Consider the following 18586-nt stretch of genomic DNA (forward strand, 5'->3'; position numbering starts at 1 on the left):
ACAAAAACAAAAAGACTAAACAAGAAAACTTACTTTTTTTAACTTCTCAAAAGCCAGTATCAAAGTTAAATTACAAGCATAAGATATTTCAAATTTGCTAAAGATCAAAATGAGTATGTCTACATATGGGTTCGATGGAATTTAAAAAAATATTAGACAATCATGCCAAAATTCCAACAGTCTTTATTTCTGTTTTGGGAGTTGTTAGTAATTTTAATTATTAATAAAATAGTCTATAATTTTCAATGCTGTTTATAATGAAGATTGATTGCATTTGTAATAAAAAATATAATCATTATTTTTAGTTATATCTTATGCTAATTGAGGAAAAACAACTTGTACACACCTTTCTCTTCCTTCTGTCTCCTTTTTCTAATAGCTAAAAAACTTGAAGAACCACTAAGTCTTGTGACAACAGTTTCAAAGTTGAAATTTCTTCTATATGTGTGTGTGTGTGTGTGTGTGTGCGCGTGTGTGTGTGTGTAAACCATCGATGTCAAGGAAAAATGGAGACTCACTCTGTTTTTCTCAATACACATTTCTGAGACTCAGGAAAGCTAATGAATCAATCATGAAATAAGGAGAGCACAAAATAAGACCATGAGCTATGCTTACTCTTATATTTCCCCCTGGACCTCAGAGAGCTGAAACAGTTATGGGGGTTGTTTCTTTGCCAGTTTTCACTCTTTTCCTTCCTCTGGTTGCAAGACTGAGAAATTCTCCAGCCCTGAGTCACAAGGAGGTGTGCAACACAAAGCCATCTGGAAACTGTATGAGTACAAAAGAAGTGAACCAGTTCCATCATGTTAGACAAGCAGGTTCCTGAAAGTCTGGCTTTATTCCCACCAAAGTCAGGTAAGAAAGATCAAATATCTGTCCAAATAAAAGCAGAATGAATAGAATGCTTTCTCTTATAGACCTTGGTGAATAAAAAAACTGCCCATTCCTTTACATTTCTGCAGAAGTGTAACTAGACATGGCACGTGAAAAGCTTTCCATCAAATCCTTTAACAGGTTTACTAAAAGGTAGCTTTTTTATTATAGAGCTGGGTATTCTATGCATTCACCACCATCCTTCAGCTCAAAGGGCATTTTCTGGTCCTGTGGCCTTGCAGTTCAATGACCGTGCTTTGACCATTCAAAGCTAGGGTTCGTCCCTGGGACACAAGTCACGTGGAGCACAACATGGCTGGTATCCAGAAGGATCACGAGAACCACACAACTGCTTTGGCTTCTCTTCAAGAGCTGCTCAGCAAGGAACTCGTGATTCTTGACCATCTGGTTAGAAATCCTGGCCATGATTTGCTTAATCTTAGAGTTAATATGGAGTCTGTCCGTAGGAAGTGTTTTGTGGGGTCGTAACCACCCTACTAGTTAGTCCATGCTAGGTAGACTCTTAATATTTTCTTTGTTTTCACTCGCTTATTAGTTTCTGATGAGATCATTCATGGACAATCAAATGTTTGCTTATTACAAATTGGAATTCAACCCTCTCAGATTTTTATGATCTTAAATGTTAGAGGAACGGGCAAGTTAAAATGATTACATAGAATTAACAAATTATAATGCTTGTGAGGACTTTTGAGGTTACAGGAACTGTTCGTCTGATTTAGGCAGCATGATTCCAAATGTGAATGAGTTCTAACCAAGGACATGAATATTTCAGAATACATTTATTCATTTTAGTTCGTAAAAATATGCACCTTAATTAGATATTATCTAGACTAACATTTCACACAAAGGATAAAGAAACTGAGTCTTAGGGAATAAAGGAACATTTCTCAGGTCATAGTGGCAGAATAAGGTCTAGCCCCTTATTTATTAATTTTTTAAAGTACTTTTTTTTAAAAGGAATTCTTTTATTTAATTTTATTTATTTTCTTATTTTAATTTGATCAGAGAGAGACAGAAAGGGAAAGTGAAAGCAAGCCTCCAGGTCTAGGACTCAAACCATGGTTGGCTATGTGGGAATTCAATACCTTAACCACCACATCACCTGGCAGCCCCTTAGCCCCTTATTTTTACACCCAATTTTATGTGTTTTCTTTTAGGCTCACCATTTCTGTTCATACTTCTTGAAAGATTTTTTTATTACTTCTGTGGATTTGGGGAAATATAAAACATTTAAGAGTGTTAACCGTATAAAATTAAAGTTTTAAGTAGTTTCAAATGGAGTTAGTTTTATTTCTGAATTGCGTAAGCCTCTTCTATTGGCACATTCAGGCCTTGAAAGCCTACAGTCATACTCTCCCCATTATTTCTGCCACATACCTACATGCTTTCCTCTTCCAAAACTTCGGACCCCAGTTTCTTTTTTTCTCATTTCAAGAACAGGGTAGAAATGGTAGTGTTAGAACTGGTCCATGTACAAATGGTCCCCAACTTACTTACAGATGGTTGACTTGCAAGTTGTCAGCTTTACTCTGATGTAAAAGTGATAAGAATTTGTAGTTCCATACTCTCTTGGGATTTTGGGCAGCGGCAGTGGGCTGTTGCTCCCAATCATGCTATCACAGGGATAAACACCCAATACTGTATGTTTCATTCAGTCCACTGAACTCAGAAAGTTACATGAGCTATTCATCACTTTCTTGTAGAATAAGCTTTATGTTAGATAATTTTGCACATCTGAAGACTCATGTGTGTCAGCCTGTTTGAGGTAGGCTAGGCTAAGCTGCGATGTTCCCTAGGTTAGGTGCATTCAGTGCCTTTCCAACTCACAGTGGGCTTATTAGGACGTACCCCTAAGTCAAGGAGCAATTGTACTCTCTTCTATTCTCTTGGGTTACCTCACCTTCAGGTGCTATTAGAGGTAAAACATGACACAAATGGCTTAGGGTGTGAAGAGAGAGCAGAATGCAAAATAAATGTGGCCTGCTGGCCATGGTTCTAGAATGTCATTTTCAATGGATGTTGACTTAGGTCCAACTTCTCTCAAGAAATCTGAACATGACGGGAAAGGAATTTCATGTGAAAGAAAATGGTGGAAACACACTGTGAGAGAAACGAAGACAGGATTTCCAGCAGGATTTTCTAATTGATTAGGGAGGAACCAACAAGAGACCATTCTTTTGATTTTGTAGCTAACATTTTACATTTCTTTAGAAGAGATTATTTTTCTGCCAAGAAATTGGTTGACGTGTCATTCTCATCTCCCCCACTGTAGCCACCCCTCCTTGATGGGAGGCTTAGGTCTTAGCCAGGTATGGTTTCCAGACAAAACCATGGGGAAAACAGTTATACGTGTTTCTTTGAATGTTAATTTAAAAATAGTCATGGACTTTCTGGTGAGTGCTTCTACATAGGGAGTACAAAGCAGAGGACATGCTTCATACTTCAGACAGGTACCATAGAAAGGGGCTAGAGACACAGAACTGAGTAATGGACATTTTTTTTTTTTTTGGAGAGGTTTTCACTATAGGGTGCATGCGCTCGCCAGACAGACAGAGAAGAGACAGAGACAGGAAGCGAGAAATCACCCCCCAGGGGGATGGTCACACTGCAATCCCTTCTCCTCCATCCTCCTCTCGGGATCTTGGGCACGCACACACACGCGCCCAGCGTGAGTTTTAAGCCACCGGGTCTGGGACACAAACCGTGGTCGACTAAGTGGGAGTCCAGCGACATAGCCATTACGCTAACTGCTGGTTCCCTAACGGACATTTTTATAGCAGTTTAGTGAGAGAACTACCCATACCCTAGTTTTATTGACTTCTAGGTATTGAGGTAAATAAATTCCATGCATTACCTCGCATGAATCTTAGAACGATTTTATGAGATTGACATTATTTTTTATTTTGGGGGAGGTGAGGAAACAAAGACTAAGAGACATTTATTTTTAATGTTTAGAGCTATGTGGTGTATGGCAGAGCTCACCTGCAAGCCTTTCTGACTCTACTATGCGTCTTTAACAATTCAGCAATGCAAACTGATATATGCGACAATGGACATAATCCAAGTGCCAGCTGGGTGTCAAGAAATAGCAAATCTGTCCAATCTCTCTCAAGTCTGAACAAGACAAGGCATGAGTGGTAAACTGAGGTAGAAGGGAAGAAAAAGGAGCAGCCAGTGGTAGCAAAACTCAGTTCTGATGCATGAGAAGGTCACCAAGCATCGTAAACAGGGTGAAAGGCATGTGCAAAGTCCTGACATGACATGGTGCAATTAGGGAATGACCCACAGTCACTGTGACTTTCTTAGTGTCTACATGCTGAACTGTGGTGAATGCTGAGGTGGAAGGATAGGAAAAGATACTTTAAAAGGTGAGCATTGATTTTGGTAGAAAGTTGTTATTTATGATTAAAAAATCTCAACCCCATCCCACGCACAATCGTACATAAATCTCTGAGAGTTTATGTAAGGTAGTGACTTTTACCGAATGCCATAGCCCTGATGGCAGCGTGGAGGTTGCAGACTTGTTCTTGCCATTAGACAATGAGGGAAGCCCACCTGACTGCAGGATTTTGTGAGGAGCAGGTAGTAAACAGAGCTGGAGAGGAAAGACCTGAGGTCTTCCAGCCCAGAATGTTTCCTGCACTATAACTGAACAATTCATTAACCTCAGGGAGAGCTAGCCCTTCATTTGCTGAATTTCATGAAGCCAATCTCCTCAGGTTGTTTTGAGATAACATGGAAACATAACTTTCCTTTGTCTGCTGAAGACAGTAGCACCCACAGTACACTCTGTTCTGGATCTCATTATCCCGTTTATGGGTTGCTTTGGTCCTCCATGTTTTCACTATCTCCCTTCTATTACCAGCCAGGTAACCATTTTATTGCTCATTTGCACGTCTGCTAGAGAGAAAAGATGTGATAGCTAGACCAGTCAACATTTTATTTGCTTGCAACTCTTGTAAAAAGTTTACTAAGGGGAAAGCATTAAAAAAAGTAATGAATACTATAAGATCTGTGGATGTTCTGTACACTTCATTTCTGCAGACTGTTTTTTTTCCCACGAACCTTCTATCATCAGGAGTCTGATATTTTAAATTTTTCCCAAAAACATTAGATTATACTCTTATTCCCCTTCCCCCTATTTCATTTTACAGAAAATGGAACTGAAGTAGATTAAGTGTTTAAGTGGATTCCAGGGCATACTACATCAAGTTAGTGACAGGGCTTCAATCAGACTCTGAATAGCCTGATTTTTTTGATGCTTGGTCCCAAATTCAGCCCACTCTGTGTCCGCTAAATATTCTCATGTATCACACACATAAATCTAGGAAGAAACGATGGCAGTTTCAGGATGATCGTCTAATTCATCATCCAAACAAGAACATCTGTGACAGTTGAAAGGGACACAAATAATAATTGCTTCAGTACAATAGGCTTAAGCCAGACTCATTCTCAACAATCGAGTGCTTGGGTAACTTCTACTTCATTGCAATCAAAGGTCACTCTGATAAGTGGCATGACAATACAATTACAGTCTCTAGACGGCAATTCCTGGCTAACCCTACAAGTTAATGCCACTCTACTCAGCTGAAAACAGAAAAACAGGGGCAGATGACACAGGAGGACTGTTCTGAAGGGAGCCCATGGACCAGTGGTAATCAGTTAGTGGTTTTGAAGACTGGAGGAGCCGGGCTTGATTTCCTGGTACCTCACTAAAAACTGCTTGGATTCATTTGCTAATTGATGAATTCATTCATTTCCACAAATTAGCACCTGCTATGTTTCAGGCGATCGGCTACACATACACAACAAACTGGGAACAGCTCCCGTCCTTGAGTCATTCACAAGCTAGTGAAAAAGACACATGAATAAACAAATATTTACTGTACAGGGGAATAAATGCCATCAGAGCTATAAACTCTGGTTTCTAGAGGAAAAGGAGAAAAATAAAAAGCTTACTATTTCCTAGCTTACTCCCAAGGCTACAATACTGAATCTCACAGGTGGAGAGAAGTGAAGTAGGTGCAGTTGAACATGCTGCATTGTACTCATTAGGTTATGACCAGATCCTTTGGAGGTTAGGAGACTACATTTCAGCCTGTAGATACTGAGGAATGAACCATGGTTTTGTTTTTGCTTCAAAGCAGGTAAGCCATACAAACAGATTTGTGTTTAAAAACATAACTCTGCTGGTAGTATTGGGAAACTTGAGTCTCCACAACATTCTTTCCATGATTATATGGTTCTTTGGAAACCTAAAAAGAATCACAAGGTACATACTTAAATGTCTTAACCACATTTACATTAGGTAGGTTTTTGATTTTGTCACAAAGGTATTGTCTGTCCTTCTCTTTTATGTTCATATTTTCAACTTAAATATTTATCGTTATTTTTGTTATTATTTTTATTTCAGAATCCCCAAAAGTAGTACCTTATTTTTAGGTTAAATCAGCTATTTGATTTGTCCTTCTGTTTCCTTAGAAACTACCCTGAGACCAACAGGTGGTGCAGCTGTAATGCAACTAGACCCACATAGGAAAAGTCCTTGGTTCAGTTCCTCAGGCTTTCCTGAACACATAGGGTACATGCATGCCCGTGGTCTAGGCTGGCTGAGAACAGGGTGAACAGCAGTATGAAGACCCTGTTGAGCTACCTGTCGTTCTGTCTCTTTCTCTCATGCAAGAAGTAAATAAAACTCTTAAAAAAAAAGAAGCTATCAAATAACTACCTTTTTCTTTTTTCCCTTTTCCTTTATTTACTTCCATTTATTCCAATAGTCTTTGATCAAAAAGAGAGAGCTGCTTCCGCTACCATCACATTTGCTGAGTCATGTGTAATTTTCTTTGACTGATGAGGGCTTCAATGTCATTGGATATGAGGTTCAAGTCTGGTTGGTTGGTGAATATAATTGAGCTGAATAACACATTTTAATTGCACATCTTAATTTTCAAATGAGGCTGAAGTGAGAAGAGGTCATAAGAGTGCATGTACTTACAAAATCTTTCATGAGGTAATAAGGAAATAGTGATGAATATTTTTCAATACTTCATTTTTCAAGGAACAAAGTTCTTTTAAGAAGAAACTAGAAGAAAGATAGCAACAGAGAAATGCAGAAAAAATATGAGCTCCAAAAGGCATGTTCTAATTATAGAAGGTGAATTGAAAGAATTTTCTGCTTTTCAGATCAATTATAGGGTTGTTATTTGCTCTGTGGTAGTCGTGTATCTGTGTGTTGTGGACTATGACTACAATTCTGGGTACATTTAGAGTGGTGTTATATCTAGTAGCTTCCTTATCCCTTCATCGATTTTAGATTTCTAATGACGTGGCAATATTTTTCAGCTCTTACCATTAAGAGTATGCTTCTCCATTTGAATCTTGGCTTGGATCTGTGACTTGCGTTCACCAAAAGAATGTTCACAAACGTAGTACAAGTCTATGGTTGAAAAGTGCTTTTTATTCCTTTTACTTGTTTCTGGAACCCAGATACCTTGTGAAGATACCAGATACCATAATAACCTTTCAAAAAGAATCATGAGGTACATATTTAAATGTCCTAACCACATTTACATTAGGTAGGTTTTTGATTTTGTTATGAAAATTCTTCACTTTATGAAGAATGGTGGCCTACTCAACCTTGTTGCTCCAGCCAGTCACTGGAAATGTGAGACCATGCAGAGCCAAGATGCGCTGAGAAAATTCAACAGCTCATTGTAGTTGTATGAGTAAATTCAGGTGAGATGCCCAGCTGGGTTGAGCCCAAATTGCTACCCCATAGTATCTTATAATCAATTATTGTTTTAAATCATAAAATCTGAGGCCAATATAATGGGTTAATGTATCTACAGCTATGGCAGGTCAAATTCCAAGATAGTCCCTAAGATTCTTACCACCATCATAATCTGTGAATACAATGGTGTATTGCTCTTATGATTAGGCAAAAGTGAATGCCTTTTTCAGATGTAATTAGGCATTTCTTAAAAATAAGTTAATTTCAATAATAGAAGTGTATATAGTTTAAACTCTGATATTGATAGAATGCCTAATACTTAGTGAGAATTTACTAATGCCTTAAGTAAATAGTTTTGGCTTACAAAGGTAGTACAATGGCATTGGTAATCTATATCTATATCTATATCTATATCTATATCTATATCTATATCTATATCTATATCTATATCTATATCTATATCTATATCTATATCTATATCTATATCTATATCTATATCTATATCTATATCTATATCTATATCTATATCTATATCTATATCTATATCTATATCTATATCTATATCTATATCTATATCTATATCTATATCTATATCTATATCTATATCTATATCTATATCTATATCTATATCTATATCTATATCTATATATCTCTATCTCTATCTCTATCTCTATCTCTATCTCTATCTCTATCTCTATATCTATATCTATATCTATTTTAAGTCAATAATTAATGAATCGGCAAAAAAAAAAGCATCTCTAATTAGATGACTGAGTTAATCAAAGGGGAGATTATCTAGGTGGGCCTGACCTAGTGAGCATGTCTTTAAAATACATAAGAAGAACTTGAAGCAGAAGTAAATGTTTTATTTAGCTTTAGAAAAGCAATTTGCCATGCTGTGGGGATATTCACATGGCAGGGAATGACAGACAGCTTCCTACAGAAATAAGAAGCACCCCCAAGTGGTAGTCATCAAGAAATTGTGTTCTCAGTTCTTCAGCTGAAAACCTTCAACAACTGGCAGCTTGGAAGAGGACTTTAAGCTTCAGTTGACATCATGGCTCTGGGTCCCTGGGTTTCATCCTGATGGTATTCTAAGAAGAGGACTCAGCTAACCTGTTCCTGGACTTCTGATTCATGGAAACGGTAAGATAATAATTTGTGCTTTTTCAACTAAAGTTGTGGTAATCTGTTACATAGCAAGATAAAACAAATGTACTAATGTAGACCTTCAACAACCAGATATAGTCAGAACCATGACTTACAGCTATTACTAGTTTATAGGTTGTCTTGTTAAGCTGCAAATGTTGGTTGAGGGGAGAGGTAAGATTCTTTGACTTGAAATGAGCCACTTTCTCTTCCTCTATACTCATAGAAAATGTAGCTCCCATTCAATGTCATGTGAATATAAAGCAAAGAGGAAGATTTTTATCTGTAAGTGATAGTCTCTTCAGAAGCTGATGGTCAATTGAAGTCAGAGGGTTGGGTTATATGCCCTCCTGAGGAAATTTCTCTATTCCATAATGTGGCTGAGAATAATGCCATTCTTGGTCCCAAAAGTGCTGAAAGGCACTCAAATTATAAGTCAAAGTGCATGACTGATGGGCTTGCTAATGTTGAAAAAGAAATGACATGTTCTCTATTATAACACAAACAAAAGGAGTATAACTTCCATCAAAGAAAACAAAGACTAGAGGAAAACCGTCTACTGATAAAATAAATGGCATAATGAAGCCAGCAAAAGTCCCAGCTGGTTTTAAACACAGATACAGACCAGTCAGATCTCCATGTGCCAGGATGGATGCAGAGCTTTCTCTGACAGAACAATGACAAGAGATTTCAGTGAATATGCATTGATTTAGCAGGGCCTTGGACAAATCCATCTTTACTGAGTGGCATATACAAGTTCCCTGTCATTAAGTACAAATCAAAGCATTTAAAATGCATGCAAGAAAAATTTTTCAATCCTGCAAGGCTTAGCACCATGCAGAGAGCACCATAGGGCATCGGATTTTTATAGCGTTATACCTATGCCTCTTCCCTGGATCTCTCTTACTTCTACTCCCTAATTTACACCGATTCTTCCAACTTCTGACCTTTCAATATGTTCACCCTGGCACTTTTCTAGTTATGGTTTTGCTTCCTGTCTTGAATATGATTTACATTTCCCCCTGAATAGGCCGTCTTCATGCCATGTTACATAATGCTTAGATCTTCAATTTTAGATAGCTACCTTCTCTGGGAGGAAAGCTTCCATTGCGTTTATCCCAGCTTTGCAGTCAGGACTCAAACAAGATGTACACATTATCATGCTCTATGCAAACACCATTCTTATTCTCAAAGAATTGTTCTATTGCTTTGAAAATTCTCTAGGTTGCCCTAGCAGAGAATGAAAACTGAGCTAGGACATTAAAAAAGTGGAGGTTATGATTGGTCCTTCCAATAAAGAGGGAAAAGTATGGAGACCTAAGAAGCTAGAATAATGAGACCTTGGCTTAACCAAGTACATTTATAACTATAAATTCAAGTTCATGTGACAAATACCAAAATAGTTTACCCATGCTAAAAGGTTATTTCCCTCACACATAAAATTCCAAAATCATATTATATCTCTGCTGTAAAAAGCCATCGAATGCCCAGGGTCCTTCTTTCTTGTAGTTCATCTACAAGATGAGTATGTCTTCATTTGTAAGCTCTAAGATGTCACTTTACCAACTCCATGTTTTAACTATTATGGAGAGCAGAGATAGGATGCACTCGGAGGTTGTGCATATCAATTTTTTCTTCATAACCTGTTATTCAAAACTTGATCTCATGTAGCTAAGATGTACTGTGGTTTGAATGTGGCCTCTCCAAATTTCAGGTGTTGAAACTTAATGGCTGATGTGGTAGTATTAACAGGTGGGGACTTGAAGAGGTAACTAAGTCATAATGGGTACTTTCCTGTAAATGAAGTGAAGGATCTTATAAAAGACGCTTCAGAGTGTTGGGCTCTCTTGCCCTTCTGTCTTCTGGTATGAGGATACAGAGGAAGCAAACCTCACCTGAAACCCCAACCTGCTAGCACCGTGTTCGTGAACTTTGTACCTTCAAAAACTGTGAGGAAATTTTATTTTTGTATATGTACATATATATATATATATACACTTGTGTATATATATATATATATATACACACAAAGATAAAATATATATATAAGTATATATACACACATATATGTATATATAAATTAACTTTTATACATAATCAACATGATATATAATTAGAATTATATATAATTAGCATTATATATGTAATTAGCATTACATATATGTAATCAACATATATGTGATTAACATTATGTAATTAGCATTATATACATAATTATCTTATATATTAATATACTGTAATAGCAGCACAAACTGACTAAGACAGAGAGGCTTCTCCTATTTTAGAAGTACAAAAAAAATACTGGGAGACATCTAGTGGTGAGGAGATGATTATGTATTCAACACTAAATAATTTTTTAAAATATATCTTTTATTTTATTACTATTATTTAATTTGATGAGAGAAGGAGAGAGAGATAGAAAAAGTGAGAGAGCAAGCTACCAGGCCTGAGACTTGAACCATGGTCAGCCATGTGGGAGTGCAGCATCTTAACCACCACTCTACTTGCAGGCCTTAACCCTAAATAATTTGAATAAGATGATAATGGAAGAGATTATTCATTCAATAAATTCTAAATAAGCACTTGCTATGTTCTTGGCACAATTTTAGGGTATCAGATGTTACCAGTGAACAAAACAAAGATCTCTATCATCTTGTTATTAGGAGATAATATTTTAGGCATAAAATTATTATAAGATGGGTAATATGTAGAAGATTCGCATTTATGTAAGAATTTAAGAACAGAATTGAGTCCGATCAAGTATAATTCACGGACTCAGAACTTTACCTACTTCATCTTTTTAAATCCTTCCAACAACCATATGAAATAGGTATAATTATCCCCAAGGCCACAGGCATTACATGGTTGAACCCTTGAATAAGCTCCTGATTACAATATGCTGCTTCCTTAAAACCATGAATAAACAGTGTGGTAGAAGTTAAAGAACATGAAATTATGAGACATAAAAAACATAAAAAAGAGTTTAACACTTTGAGCTTCTGGGACCAGCGAATGGTGTAATGGTTATGTCACTAGACTCCCACCTGACTGAGCTCAGTTTGAGTCCTGGATCCCGGTAGCTTGAAACTCATGCCAGGTGCAAGTGCATGCATACCCAACATCCTGAGAGAAGAATGGAGGAGAAGAGATTGTGGCTTGGCTAATCCCCTGAGGGGGAGGGGCATGATTTTTCACTTTCTTTCTCTCTGTCTCTCTCTCTCTCTCCAGCAAGCAGATGACCCTATAGCAAAAATCTCTCTTTAAAAAGAAAAAAGGTTTGATATTCCAATTACTGACAGCTTGACTTTTGAGGCCCACCAATGTCCTCCATTGACAGTGCTCTTCCGTGGCCTGAACAGCATAGATTTGAGGTTACGCTGGTCTCTCCCATCATTTTACATTCCTACTTAGTGTTACGCTGTCGGAATCTATCCACTTAGCAGTTGTCTCTAGAGGCAGTACTGCCTCATGGTAACTTAAAGAACTACTTTTGCAAATTGATTTATCACCTCTCAAGACTTGTGTCTCCAGTCTATCTCACTTTCTACCATGTTACCCATTATCAAATATTTCCAAATATCTACTATGAGAATAGCTTGGAGACCTCATTCAAACATCGATGGCTAGGCCCCACCCCTAGAGCATTTGATTCAGTCAGTCTGGAATGGGGCCTGGAATATGCATTTTTTAACAAGTTCTCAGATAATGCTGAGTCAAATAATTGTATCTACACTGATGCAATGTTCATGTAAGGTCCCATAACATTCACCTTTACAGTCAAGATACCATTTGAATCTGCCATACTCTGTCTAGATAGGTCATGAATCTAGCCTCTGTTAGCCTCTGCTGCTTCAATAGTGTATTTGGGATATTAGTTTCTAGCCACAGGGTATTTTGGGGAGTAAATAAACATATTTGGAATGCATGTGCTGGGATCAGCAGTTAATGTAATGGCTATATCACTGGACTCTCACATAGTCGACCGTGGTTTGAGTCCCGGACCCGGTGGCTTAAACTCACACTGGGCTCGTGTGCATGCGTGCCCAAGATCCTGAGAGGAGAATGGAGGAGAAGGGATTGCAGCATGGCCATCCTCCCGGGGGGTGATTTCTCGCTTTTTATCTCTCTGTCTGGCGAGCGTGCGTGCCCTATAGCAAAAACCTCTCAAAAAAAAAAAAAAATGCATATGCCAAAAGTTCATGACTCCTTAAGTAGTTACTTCTGAGTACCACACCGCTCAAGCATTTAAAATTAAATTTCTCATTGAATACTTGACACTCATTGCCTTGTGTGAGTGATAGAGCAACAGTCCTACGTTAGGTTGAAAAAAGCCATTGAAGTGATTGTGTGTTAAATATGATATTTTTTTATCTCCAAAGAACCTATAACATATTAAGAGTGCAGAACAGATATTTGGAAATTTTTATTGATGGTTAAACCAATTAATAAATATGATCAGGCTTCAAAAAGTTTGTAGAAAATGGAATTAAAGTTCAAGTTTATATTGGTCCAAAAAATTCTGAAATCCATACATAGATTTTTACAATATATACTTTTCATAAAAATTTTTGAAGACCCCCTTTATATAAATAAGTACTATGATTCTAGTTACTGAATAATTATGTCAATATAAAGATCTAATTTTCACAACCAAAATTTGGGAAAGAAATAAAAAACAGTGGAACTATGTGTACAAGGATATTTTTCTTTCTTTTTCTTTTCTCTCTCTTTTATTTTATTTTTTTGCAATTTCCTTATAACATGGAGACATGAGTATTTAACAAAACAAATCATGTGTCTCTGCAAGTCTTTTTTGTTCAATCAAAATTGAAGATTATCTCAGTAAATAGACTATCTCAGTTTCAATGGAAGAAAAGTATTGCATCGTTAGAAAAGTCAAGATGCATTTTTACATAGAAAATATATCATGACTTATCCAACAACCCAATAGTTTATAATTGAATGATTTTGGATGGAACATGAGGAATTCTGATTTTAGATTTTTCTGGTCATAAACTCTTCAAGATACTGACTTTCCTTCGAAGGAGGAGTTGTAGCATTATTCACTAGAAAGTCTTAAATTTGAGAGCTAGCAGGTAGTGTAGTAGTTAAGGCACTGGACTCCCCCATGGCCAACTATGGTTCAAGTTCCAGACCCAGTGGCTTGAAAATAATGCCAGGCACATGTGGACGCGTGTCCAAGATTCTGAGAGGACACTGGTGGTCTCTTCCTGTGAAGAGATTTCACTGTGGTCATCCCTGCTGGAAGGTGGTGTCTTACTTTCCCTCTCTCTGTTGATGGCCAGCCAGCACACACACCCAATGGCAAAAACCTTTTAAAAAATCTAATTATTGAAGATCTAGGAAAAGATAAGCAGTATCTATGAAACTAGATAAAGGAACTTAGAATAGCTTGAGTAAATATGAGCCATCACTGTGTGAAAAGAGTACCAAGTACCTTCTTTGGGTAAAGAACGGTTTATATACAAATAATGCTGATGAACCTGGTTGGCCATTTGAGCGATAACAAAGCTGGAGTACACTCTAGGGGGGAAAATTAGATTGCAAATATCAATGAAATTGTGACAGCATTAGACAATTTTCAGAAGACACGTGCTATGATGTAAATGTGTCCTCTCAAAATGTATGTGTAAAAACTTGGTAAGCCATTGCCACAGTGTTGACAGGGCGGAGACTTAATCCAATCATAATATTCAAAGGTGGCACCTTTGGGAAGAGAATAGATGAAGTCATCAGGAAGGAGTTCCCATGGTTGAATCCTGGTGGGTTTATAAGAAGGAACAGACAATGCAGACATGCTTTGCTCATACTCCATCTTGCCGTAGGATGCCCTGCACTGTCTGAGGACTCCACACCGAGAAGACCCTAACCTAATGTGACCCCTTCACCTCAAACTCCAAAAACCAGGAGCAAAATCTCTAGTCTTTAAAAATCACTTGGACTCAGGTATTTCTGTTATTAACAAATTAAAATAATATCTATTTGAAGTATTTTAAATATGAATAAATGGACTGAAAGGAAAAGAATAGAGCAGGACGTATCATGAAGGCATAACCTGAAGAATGGTGACTGTATTCATAGAATATGAGGTAGACTACAGAACAGAAACTATCGTCCTAGATAAAGCTGACTACCTCATGATAACGTTCAATTTTCCAAGAACTTAAAACAATTTAAAATACTTAGGCACTTAGCAGAATGTTAAAGTACAAGGAAAACTAGACAAATCCGAAACTACTGTTGAGACTTAACTTTTGTGTCTATTATTAATTGATAGAATCAGGGATCAATAGAATAAGTAGAAAGGAGAAAAGAAAAGTAAGGCTGTAAAGGAACCCAATTATTCTATGGCCCAGTAGATCTACTTGACATTTATAGAAAAGTCCTTGTAATAACATCACAATACATTCAGTATTTTTAAATAGGCAAACTATTTCTTCAGTGAGTAAGAGAAGCAAAAATAGAAAGACAGCAACCACAGCAGGACCCTGACCATGATCTGGGCCCCACTTTTACAGATGTCAGTGTACTCCGGGAGATCTCCAGACTCGAACTAGAAACCTTCCCGTGTAGGATGTTCTTGCAGAGCATCATCTTTTAATGCTGGCTCACTGTCTGGACCCAGAATACACTTAACTTTCTATTGTACATAGAACATCCATCAAGACAGACCTTATCCTGGGCCATAAAATAAATCTCTTCAAATGCAGTGGTTAGAAATCATGCCAAATATGTTCATTGACCAAACTGGAATGAAAGTAGAAGTAACTGAGAAACACAGGGGCTGGTGCAGTAGGACAGTGTTGAAAGCTCTGTGCACTTGAGCTGGGTCCCCCATGACGGATCATGATTAAAATCCAGCTGGAAAAATATGACAGGCATGAGTGAATTCATGCTCAATTCTAACAGGAAGAAGAAATGGAGGGAAAGGATTGCAACATGAGCACACCCTGTTTTTCAGTCTCTGTCACTCTCTCTGGTGAGCACGTCCTATGGCAATAATAAAGAAAAAGAGTAAGAGAAATAGATGAAAATGTTCAAATATTTGGAAATTAAACCACATGTCTAACCCATGAGTCAAATAGAAAGTCTCATGGGAAATAAAAATAACAGCAGTCCAAATTTGGTGGTATGCAGCTACAGAAATGCTTACTATGAAATTCACAGTATTAAATGTTTATATTAGAATATAAAAGGGCAAACAATTAAACATTCCCCTCAAGAAACTAGGAAAAAAAAAAAAAACAGTGAGTACCAAACAAAACAAGCAGAGGATAAAAATAATTAATATAAATAAGTACATTTAAAATTAAAAATGAAATAAAATAAATGAGCAGCTAATAAAATCAATATCCTCTTGCTAGATTAATAAAGTAAAAGACACGAATTACCATGTCAGAATTGAAAGACAGGCTAACATCACAGAGTGAAAAGACATGAAAAGGGTTAAAGGGATAAAATGAGCAACTCGCAACACATATCCCAAAGATATTAACAGATTTAAAAATAGAATATAAACAGCTCTCTTCCTACAAATTTTCAACTTATGACAAAAGCACCGATTACTTGAAAGATACAAACAACCAAAATTCACTGAAGAAAAAGTTATTTATTTATTAGAGATTTTTGCCTTAGGGAGTATGTGCTCATCAGTGAGAGAGACAGAGACAGCGAGAGGGAAAGTGAGAAGTCACACAGTGCAACAGGAGGGATGGCCATGCCATGCCACAATCCCTTCTCCTCCATTCTCCTCCCAGATCTTGGGCACATACACACACACTGGGTATGAGTTTCAGGTTACCACGTCCATAACTAGAACCACAGTCAGCCATGTGGGAGTTCCAGTGATGTAATTGCTATGCCATCTGCTGGTTCCAAAGAAAATGTTATGAAACTTTGAAAAACTGATGTACCTCTCCCCCACAAAAACGAACATCTACAAAAAAAAAAAAAAAAAAAAAAAAAAAAAAAAACTCCCACTATAGTTAATATGATATTTAACAGTGAGAAAATAAATGTATTTTATCTAAGACCAGGAACCAGGCAAGAATATTCCTTCACTCCTATTTTTCAATGTAATGGAAGTTTTAGATAATACAATAAGATATTAAAAGGAAATAAAATGTACACAGATTGGAAAAGTAAAATAAAACTGTCTTTGTTCCTGGATGACCCAATTGTCTATGTAGAAAATCTCAATTAACAACAACAAAATTAATTCCAGAACTACTGTGTAATTATAAAAAGATTGTAAGAGGCAAGATTAAAGTGTAAAAGTCAAATGCTTCCTAATATACTGATAGCAATCCATTGGAATTTTGCATTTAAAACACAGTATCATTTACTTTAGTAAAATAAAATGTTTATGCGCAAATCTCACAAAATACTTGTAAGACCTTTTTGAGAACAACAATCTCTGAAAGAAATGAAAGAAGACCTAAATAAATGAAGAGGTACCCCAGATACTGTGCATGGCTAGGAAGACCTTTAGAGATGTCAAATTTGTAAATGTAGAATTGTTCATAATATCCTTTTAAAAAATCATTTTAATGTCTGTGATGGTCAGTGGAACTGGCCACCTCATTATCTCATTCCTGATATAAATAATTATTGCTATCTTTCTTTTATTCAGTTAACCTGGTTAGAGGTTTATCCATTTTGTTGCTATCTTAGGAAATGAGGGGATAATTTTGGGCTTGTTATGCCACTAGGAAAAAAAACAAACAAAAACAAGCTAAAAACAAAAGCATGAATTACTCTGCTTTCTGTCATGAGAAATTCTGATTACGAGGGAAATTAAGTTCTGACTAAACGGTAAAGGAGAACTAGGTCTGAAACTTGAGGTAGGCCCTCATGCAACCCTCAATGTTTCCATGCTCAGTAGTAAAAGTTATTAGAAAAATACAGCAACCGAAATAAGGATGATTAAGCCCTCACACCTTGCAGAAATTACCAACAGGTAAAGTACTCTGAGAAACTGTGGTCCTGGCTAAAATGGAAATGTGGATTTAATAGTAGATGAAGGATGCTGTAGATGCCAATGGGAGCCTTGATAGCCGTTATTAATATTGAACTACATTGGGGCCAGCAGCGGTTAAGGCTGTGGACTCCACGTGGCTGACCATGGTTTGAGTACCAGACCTACCAGCTTGAAATTCACTACTGGTTCATGTGCATGTGTGCCCAAGGTCATGAGAAGAGAATGGAGAAGAAAGGATTGCGGTGTGGTCATACCCCAGGGGCATGATTTTTTTGTTTTTGGTCTCTCTGTCTCTCTCTGTCTCTCCAGCAAGCACACACACCCTATAGCAAAAATCTCTTAAAAAAAAAAAAAAAAAAAACCTAAAAAACAAAAAATAGAATTATAGTCACATGCTTATTTTCTTTTTGCTTGTTATATGCGTGTCTTTATTTGTATGTAATACATTTTCATTTTATATACAAGTTGTTGGAAGTTGCATTCCTAATTTGGTTTTGGTTAGAATGTTCAGTGAGTGTGCTAATGTATTTGGGGAGTAAACCATGTAGTTAGAATGGTTACAATGATGGGAACCAGCAGTTAGCGTAATGGCTATGTCACTGGACTTCCACGTAGTCGACCGCGGTTCGCATCCCGACCCGGTGGCTTAAAACTCACACCGGGCGCGTGTGCGTGCGTGCCCAAGATCTCGAGAGGAGAATGCAGGAGAAGGGATTGCGGCATGACCATCTCCCCTGGGGGGTGATTTCTCGCTTTCTGTCTCTATGTCTCTCTATGTCTCTCTCTGTCTGTCTGGTGAGCGCACGTGCCCT

General features: G+C 37.2%; 1 long non-coding RNA gene across 1 annotated transcript; it reads left to right on the plus strand.

The window, feature by feature from the left end:
- Positions 1–254: 254 nt before the first annotated feature.
- LOC106735539 (uncharacterized) lies at positions 255–14724 on the plus strand. The gene is made up of 3 exons (XR_001370833.2): positions 255–855; positions 8617–8770; positions 14620–14724. It is a non-coding gene; the product is annotated as an uncharacterized LOC106735539 (long non-coding RNA).
- Positions 14725–18586: the final 3862 nt, after the last annotated feature.

Source organism: Tupaia chinensis, unplaced genomic scaffold (assembly GCF_000334495.1).
Source record: "Tupaia chinensis unplaced genomic scaffold, TupChi_1.0 Scaffold000426_1, whole genome shotgun sequence".
NCBI classification, from domain to species: domain Eukaryota; kingdom Metazoa; phylum Chordata; class Mammalia; order Scandentia; family Tupaiidae; genus Tupaia; species Tupaia belangeri.